This window comes from Sinocyclocheilus grahami, unplaced genomic scaffold (genome assembly GCF_001515645.1).
Source record: "Sinocyclocheilus grahami isolate Dianchi unplaced genomic scaffold, SAMN03320097.WGS_v1.1 scaffold156.1, whole genome shotgun sequence".
In the NCBI taxonomy this organism is placed as follows: domain Eukaryota; kingdom Metazoa; phylum Chordata; class Actinopteri; order Cypriniformes; family Cyprinidae; genus Sinocyclocheilus; species Sinocyclocheilus grahami.
In genome coordinates, this window is record NW_015505335.1 from 319,759 (window position 1) to 328,089 (window position 8,331).

Consider the following 8,331-nt stretch of genomic DNA (forward strand, 5'->3'; position numbering starts at 1 on the left):
GATATCGTCCTCTTTTGGAAGACCAAACAAAGTAGTTTCGCTTTCACAACGAAGCACACAGCACCTTCACGACATGGCGGCGGCGGCAACAACAATACTACAGCGAGAATAAAAGTTACGCCTTCTTTCTTTGCGTGAACATTTGGGCGGCATTATGCAAATCTTTCCACATAGTGACGTAGACATGTCGGGGCGTGTTAGAGCGAGCTGTTTTAGGTAGGTGTGGCTGACTCTTAACTTTTATAAAGAATATCTCTTTAGATTTGAGACTTTAGTCTTTGTAACTTTACAGATCTTCTTTATGCACCAAGAGCTTGTAACACTCCAAAGAGAAAGGAAAACTTGAAATCGCATCATATGACCCCTTTAATAGATTATTAGGCTCATTATTAGAAATTTTTGCAACTTCAACCTAAAATTCATCAGTAATAATGCATTTTGTCATACATACTGTTTTTTTAGATTTCTATTTAGCTTTATTTGTTATCCAAGGCAACATCCATTTTATTTTTTGCTTCATTTTTGTTTTTGACTTACAAATATTGTTTTAACATATAATTTTTACTATTCAACTATTTAAAAAGAAACTGAGTTCTTATGAAGTATCAAGTAGAATAATGACCCAAATATAGCTATATCAAAGCTAAAGAGAAAAACACCACAGTGGTCAGCTGTACAAAATCTGACACATTTTAATGAAATACTGCAAAACTCAGAACGTTTAAGCAAACGTGTTTTTGTTCTCAGTTGATTAATTCCGTTACACGGCACATAGCATTTTCTTTCCATAGCTTCTCATTCACACATCACACATTCTATGATAAAGTGCTTTACTGTTTCACTTCTCTGGCCATCTATGGCACTCAAGCACAGAACAGCTCAATGCCATAGTATGCTGGGAAATCTGTTCCGTGCTGTTGTCAGGTTCTCAGATTGTGACTATGTTCAGAATAGCACACTTCTCTCATACCGTTTCAGCAATATACAGTATGTATACTTTGCATAATATGCAAATGCTTGCATGAAATACCTGGATGGCCTACAACATACAAAATGTGCAGTATTTGACCAAAGCACACTGAATGGACCGCAGCACCCACAATGCATTGTGCTTGACCTTCTTTTTCCAGAGAGAGGAATGAACAGGAAGTAATACCCAGGTGCATTTAAATATATTTACAAATGGTAAAATATGTATTTATTCATATTTTGCATACATTTATCTTAAGACATTATTACACAAACCTACGGAGCCCCGCACATGGCATGCAGGGAAAAAAAATAGTACGCTAAATCGTGCGCACGATTTACTAATTCATTCTCTCGATTTGCTAAATCGTGTGCACAATTCACTAATTCGTTCCCTTGATGTACTAAAATGTGCGCACAATTTTACTATTTCATTTCCCTCGATTTACTAAATCGTGCACACGATTACTATTTCATTCTCTCGATTTGCTAAATCGTGTGCACAATTTACTAATTCGTTCCCTCGATTTGCTAAATCGTGCACACGATTACTATTTCGTTCCCTCGATTTGCTAAATCGTGCACACGATTACTATTTCGTTCTCTCAATTTGCTAAATCGTGTGCACAATTCACTAATTCGTTCCCTTGATGTACTAAAATGTGCGCACAATTTTACTATTTCATTTCCCTCGATTTATAAATTGTGTGCACGATTTACTAATTTGTTCATTCGATTTACTAAATCGTGCACACGATTACTATTTCGTTCTCTCGATTTGCTAAATCGTGTGCACAATTTACTAATTCGTTCCCTCAATGTATTAAAACGTGCGCACAATTTACTATTTCGTTCCCTCGATTTATAAATTGTGCGCACGATTTACTAATTCGTTCCCTCGATATACTAAAACGTGCACTCGATTACTTTTTCGTTCTCTCGATTTGCTAAATCGTGTGCACAATTCACTAATTCGTTCCCTTGATGTGCTAAATCGTGCACACAATTTATAAATCGAGAGAACGAATTAGTCAATTGTGCACACGATTTAGCAAATCGAGAGAATGAAAAAGTAATCGTGTGCACGTTTTAGTATATCGAGGGAACGAATTAGTAAATTGTGCACACTATTTAGCAAAGCGAGAGAACGAAATGGTAATTGTGTGCACGTTTTAGTACATCGAGGGAACGAATTAGTAAATCGTCCGCACAATTTATTTATTTTTTCTTGCATGTCAGGCTCCGTACAAACCTGATTTTAAAAAGCAAAACAACTGTTTTCCCTAATTTTTATGTTGTTGGCATGATCATGAGTTTATTTGATGACAATTTAACATACTACTAAAATTTAGCTTTGGAAACGGTCACATACTGTATTTTAAAACGTATAAGCCGTGTACAGTGTATATGGTGCAGTATGCCAGTATTCTATTCTGAACATAGACTCTTATAAGCACCTGATGAACTTGCAATGCCCTCTGGGAGATGTAGGCACAAGGGTAGTGCATGTGTGGACACCTGATAGAATGAGGCTGTTGTATGTTCCAGGTCACCTGTAAGAACTGTTGCCAGAATTTGAGGAAAGCCCCATATTGATCTCTTTTGCTGTACAGTGCCTCTCTGAGGCAGGAAGAAGATTGTCAGCTCTCAGGTAAGTGTATCTCTATAGAAAGACCCCTTAAAGCCAATATAGCATGCAGCAGTAATGCACTACATTAAAAAAAGGTCACCCTGTTTCGACATTTTGTTACAGAACATACATTCTGCAGATTGCAAATTCTAATTGGCTGTAAATTATGACCTGAAAACTGAGGGGTGAAATCACTTGTGCTACGGCTAGTCCTTGTCACTATTTTCTGGGCAAACGTAGCTTCTTTCTAGCCAAATGAGGCTCGTGGCCATAGCACTTATCGTAGCCATCTATGGAAAGCAGGTAAACTGGATTTTATTTAAAAGGAATTTAAAAGAAGAATTTCATCAAATGATGACGAAGAGTATTAAAATCGGGCATATATCCAGAGATGGAGCATTTTCAGCATTTTGAAGAGCTGAAAAGAGTTTATTTTATTTGAAACACATAAAATTTCCATTCATTTAGTTTACACAGTTTTACCGCAAACAAACTAATAAATGTAACGTGATGCATATTTGTCAGTCATAAATTAAACGGGTAAGAATCATGTAAAAACACCACATTGCATAGTTTATTATTGACTATTTGCATCTATTTGATTTTTTCTAAACAATTATATTATTAAAATGCATTCATTCAAATAGCTTAGAATGGCCATAAACCTGTTCATTGCAAAAACTATTACATTTAGTCAGTTAAAATGTATGGTTAACATTGTTAAAACATGGCTAGCTTTAGAACAAGCAACTATTTAGTTAGTTCAAATGTATGAGATTGAAAGAAATTAGATTTATTGATGGGAAAAAATATACAGTATAAACCTGATTTATTGTGTCTTTAAAACAGTCAGTTTATTAGTGCTGTTACATAAATCTTATGTGTTTCTTTTATGCATGACTGACAGATATGCATTCCAATAAGTTTATTACTTTGTTAAAACTGTAATCCAAATAAGTGGAAATTTTACATGAAATTCAATATATAAATCTCTAATTTAGACCTACAGTTACAGTCAGGAATGTATGATATATCGGTGCCATATTGGGTATTTGCCGATATTAGATATTTTTTAATTAATCGATATTGTATATTTATCTGTTCAGCTCATTTTCTGCATTTTTATATTTCATTTTCTTTGCTGCAACACTAACACAACACTTAAACTTCTTTAAAAACACTAATAATTTGATAACTGTTAAATGTAATCATATTTCATACTGTACATTATGATGTTGTGACACCTACTTTAACTTTTTGCATTTTTTGCATGTTTTTAGTGTTTTATTTTTAATGTATCATTTGCAAAATAGTATAGAATTTTAATATTGATATCCATTTATCGGTTATCGGTTATAACATACAAGTATAATTAGTCAATAATTATCGCTTTTCATTATCGGCCAGAATTTTATTATTGGTGCATCAGTTTACAGTACCAGCAAAGTATTACAAATTGCGGCTGTTCATACGGGACACAGTCTGGATGCGTTTATTAAAGTTAAATCACTGTTTTAATTGAAGCAGCGCCTTAAAAGCGCAACTCTCGTGGAGAGATAATACACCGAGATGTGAAGCACTGGCGAAGACAACTATTAAAAAACAGCGCCGCAAAAATACATCCTATGTGAACGGTCCTAAAGTCTGCTGCAAACTCAGAAACCATGGCAAGCAAATTTGCTTTCCGCGCGAATGTTTGTAGCGCTACCAGATTTGCGTAATTCCTGTAGCAAAGCATTGCGTGTAAACTGACTCCATCAGAGGGCGCTGTTGATTCGGAATGAATTCCCCCTGAATGTTTCCAAGGGCTCAGGCTCAATCGTAAGGGATTTTGTCCACTGAAGCATTCATGTATCATGTGATTGTTGGTTATTTTGTCAGTTTTCATGACCTAGTTGTGCTTTGGCATAAGTCAGATCTCAGTGCTAAGCTGGTTACATATTCATGGGGCTAAACAGGATATGACAAAGGCCACTGGGCAATCTCATCTACCCATTTTACACACAGAGGTGTAGCGTTGTGAAAAGCGAAGGCTGATTTTAGAGATTGTAGTTCTTATTAAATACAGTAATTTGTCAAAATACTAAAGTAACTCATGTCTGTTTGTGATGTTTCTGCTGTAGACTTTCCACGGGATGAGGAAAATTGGCCAATCCTGCTAGCCGTTCAGAGTCATGACCATCAAGTTGAGAAATATCGGTTTATGGTGTTCATTTAAGGACAGTCCCAATCAAATCATATGTTTTGTTGGATGTTTGAGGCCACAGAACTTTTGCACCTCCTCTTGAAAACGGCACAGCGGCACGGGCTGTCACACACATAAACAGGACACACTTGAGTGTTCACTCAAATGACTGAGATTCAGGTTTTGCTGCTCTGTGTGACGGACACTTTAACTCCTTTCTGTCCTATAGCTGTGAAGGACAGAGAGAGAGAGAAGATATTTAATGATGGACAGAAGGCAAATTAAAGTCATCAGTATTTTGCAGACAACTAAAGAAAGACTTTAACAGGCTGAGAACCAGCTGTCAACTTTTACTCTGCATAATATTAACACTAAAACAGACAGAAGCAGAAATGTTATCATTAAAGTTAGTATAAAAACTATTTAAATGTTGTTATTAACCTTTACCATTTTAAAATTGAAAGTTTACAGCATTAGGTAGGTTTTTATTTTTTTTGAAAAATCGCCATGTACTTTACCTGATACATATCCAAATGAATTGGTAATGAATAGAATCAAATTGAATTGAAATGCAAGCTTGTGAATGAATTGAAATCATATCGAATCGTTAAATTCTTCATTTTCACAGCTTTGAATGCAGCTCATCCAATCAGACTGATGTATTTTGGATCTTTTGTTTTTAGCTTGTGCTTCCTAATGTGAAGCAGCTTTTTGTGTTCCTCAAGGTACACATAAAAAAGAAGAAAATCATATTAAGATGTACCTTTTTTGTATTAAATGATTAAAAACAGGTTATGATTATCTATCATATAAAGAAAAATGCTGCTGATTATAGCTTAACTCAGAAATGCATACTTATTATAAATATATAAATGTATTATATATATATATATACAGTGGGTACGGAAAGTATTCAGACCCCCTTAAATTTTTCACTCTTTGTTATATTGCAGCCATTTGCTAAAATCATTCAAGTTAATTTTTTTTCCCTCATTAATCTACACACAGCACCCCATATTGACAGAAAAACACAGAATTGTTGACATTTTTGCAGATTTATTAAAAAAGAAAAACTGAAATATCACATGGTCCTAAGTATTCAGACCCTTTGCTCAGTATTTAGTAGAAGCACCCTTTTGATCTAATACAGCCACGAGTCTTTTTGGGAAAGATGCAACAAGTTTTTCACACCTGGATTTGGGGATCCTCTGCCATTCCTCCTTGCAGATCCTCTCCAGTTCTGTCAGGTTGGATGGTAAACGTTGGTGGACAGCCATTTTTAGGTCTCTCCAGAGATGCCCAATTGGGTTTAAGTCAGGGCTCTGGCTGGGCCATTCAAGAACAGTCACAGAGTTGTTGAAAAGCCTCTCCTTCGTTATTTTAGCTGTGTGCGTAGGGCCATTGTCTTGTTGGAAGGTAAACCTTCGGCCCAGTCTGAGGTCCTGAGCACTCTGGAGAAGGTTTTCGTTAAAAAAGTTAAAAAAATTTACTTAAATGATTTTAGCAAATGGCTGCAATATAACAAAGAGTGAAAAATTTAAGGGGGTCTGAATACTTTCCGTACCCACTGTATATAAATTATTTTTATTTTTATACACAGTCATTCAAAAGTTTGTAGTCAGTAAAAGTTGTAATGTTTTTGAAGGAAGCCTCCTATGCTCACCAAGTCTGCATGTATTCCTCAATTATTTATAAATATTGTCAAAAATTAACTTTTTAAAAACATATTTTAAAATGTAATTTATTCCTGTGATGGCAAAGCTGAATTTTCATCCATTTCCAACCTTTTTTTTTTAAATCAATGTTGAATACAGTTGTGATTCTTAATGTTTTAATGAAAAACCATGCTGCATTTTTTCAGGATTCTCTGATGAATAATAAGTTGTAAAGAACAGCATTTATTTAAAAACAGAAATCTCTTGAAACATTATAAATGTGTTTACTGTCACTTTTGAAAAAAATAAATAAATACTGACCCCAAACTTTTGAATAACACACACACACACACACACATATACACATATATGTGTGTGTGTGCGAATTTATGGTGTCGATTTACTTTAATTGCTTAAAATTAATTTATGCTGAATTTCTGTACAAAATTCTGTACTATAATGTGATGTGTACTCTACATGTGATATAAAATTACAGTGATATAAGGTTGACACTTGGTTTGGCAGCTTAGTCTTAACTGAGTTTGATTCCACCCTTCTCACAGGTCTGTTTTCACATTATACTATTTGGTTGTGATCCGCTATACTCTTCCATTGTCAACATAAGTATAACAGTGACTCTGTTCCCACCAACCAAACACACTGAACTCTTAAGGCAAACTGAAAACATGTAGTGAGAAAACAGCCTAAGCCACAAGTTTCTTTTAAGAGGTCCGAAACTCACCCAGTCTGTACTTCTCCTTAGCCTCAGCCCGCTCTTTTGCATCAAAGTACCAAACGGTGATGGCGTAGCTGTGGGAAGAGAAAGATTAATTCAATCAGACAGTCTGATGAGCATATATGGATCTGATTAAGCCAAGGCAGTGGTCTAGGAACTGTGATATGGAGTCTGAGATGTATAGATTCATGTGGATCATTGTGTGGATCAAGCACAGAAAGGGTTAACGCTAGTAAAGCGACTCCATTTGTTTATTCCTGTCTCTCTCCTACCGGCACGAGCGCACAAACTGAAACGACGGCCACTTGCAAGCAGGAAGCACGTACTTCCTGTGCCCCACCTCGCCCCCCAGCTGCGATGGGGGCTGATACACCACGACTCTCATCCTAAATGTAGAATGTAATGTAAAAAGTAAACGGCAAGAAGTTCTTTTGATTGTTTTACTAGGAAGGGATGAGCCAAAAATACAGCTTTTAATTTGTTTCATCAAACTAATTTCAACACAGACCCTCTTCCTGAGGAAAAGCAGCTGCAGGTGCGGCGTTTAAAGGTCCCATATTGTCAAAACTGAAATTTCCTGGCTTTTTTCACGATTACTGAGGTCTAGGGGCTATTTAACTACCATATAAGTTTCAAAACAGTCAGTCCACAGTAAAATTCACACAGCCTGCTTAAAGTTCTAGCTATTTTTCACGAACCGTGACTTCTGTAAAAAGTTGACGTCAGAACTACAGTCACTGCCTTCAGTCACCACCCCGAGCACCACCCACCGTCCCACTCTCCTTTTGCCAAACCCCCAGACAACATCGCGTCCATGCTTTTGCTGAGCAACAACAACACGGAAACATGTCGAAAAGGTTAACTTTAACCACGAAACCAGATCGGCCGACCTGTAACGTTACACGTTATACTCAAAGGATGGACGATCTGACAGGATTGTTGTTAGATGTGATCCACCTCATAGTGTGTATAGTAAAGACAAACTCACCGTGTTTATCTAGTCATGATGAAGATGTATATATATTTCAATTTCAGCAGGCAACTATTTTTACAGTTACATTATTGTTCCAGCCACAATTAATCGCAACAATGCATATACAATTACAAATGATTACATATAAATCGTCAGTTTGTTGTTTTACACACATGCACACAG

At 36.0% G+C, this 8,331-nt stretch overlaps 2 long non-coding RNA genes across 2 annotated transcripts in view; one reads left to right on the forward strand and one right to left on the reverse strand.

Moving 5' to 3' along the window:
- Positions 1 to 4,721: 4,721 nt before the first annotated feature.
- On the reverse strand, positions 4,722 to 7,256 carry LOC107592654 (uncharacterized). The gene is made up of 2 exons (XR_001610008.1): positions 7,182 to 7,256; positions 4,722 to 5,013 (listed from the first exon to the last, which is right to left on the reverse strand). It is a non-coding gene; the product is annotated as an uncharacterized lncRNA (long non-coding RNA).
- Positions 7,177 to 8,331, forward strand: part of LOC107592655 (uncharacterized) — a 15,205-nt gene continuing 14,050 nt past the window's right edge. The window contains exon 1 of the long non-coding RNA XR_001610009.1: positions 7,177 to 7,251. This is a non-coding gene — a long non-coding RNA (uncharacterized lncRNA). The remainder of the gene's footprint in view (positions 7,252 to 8,331) is intronic.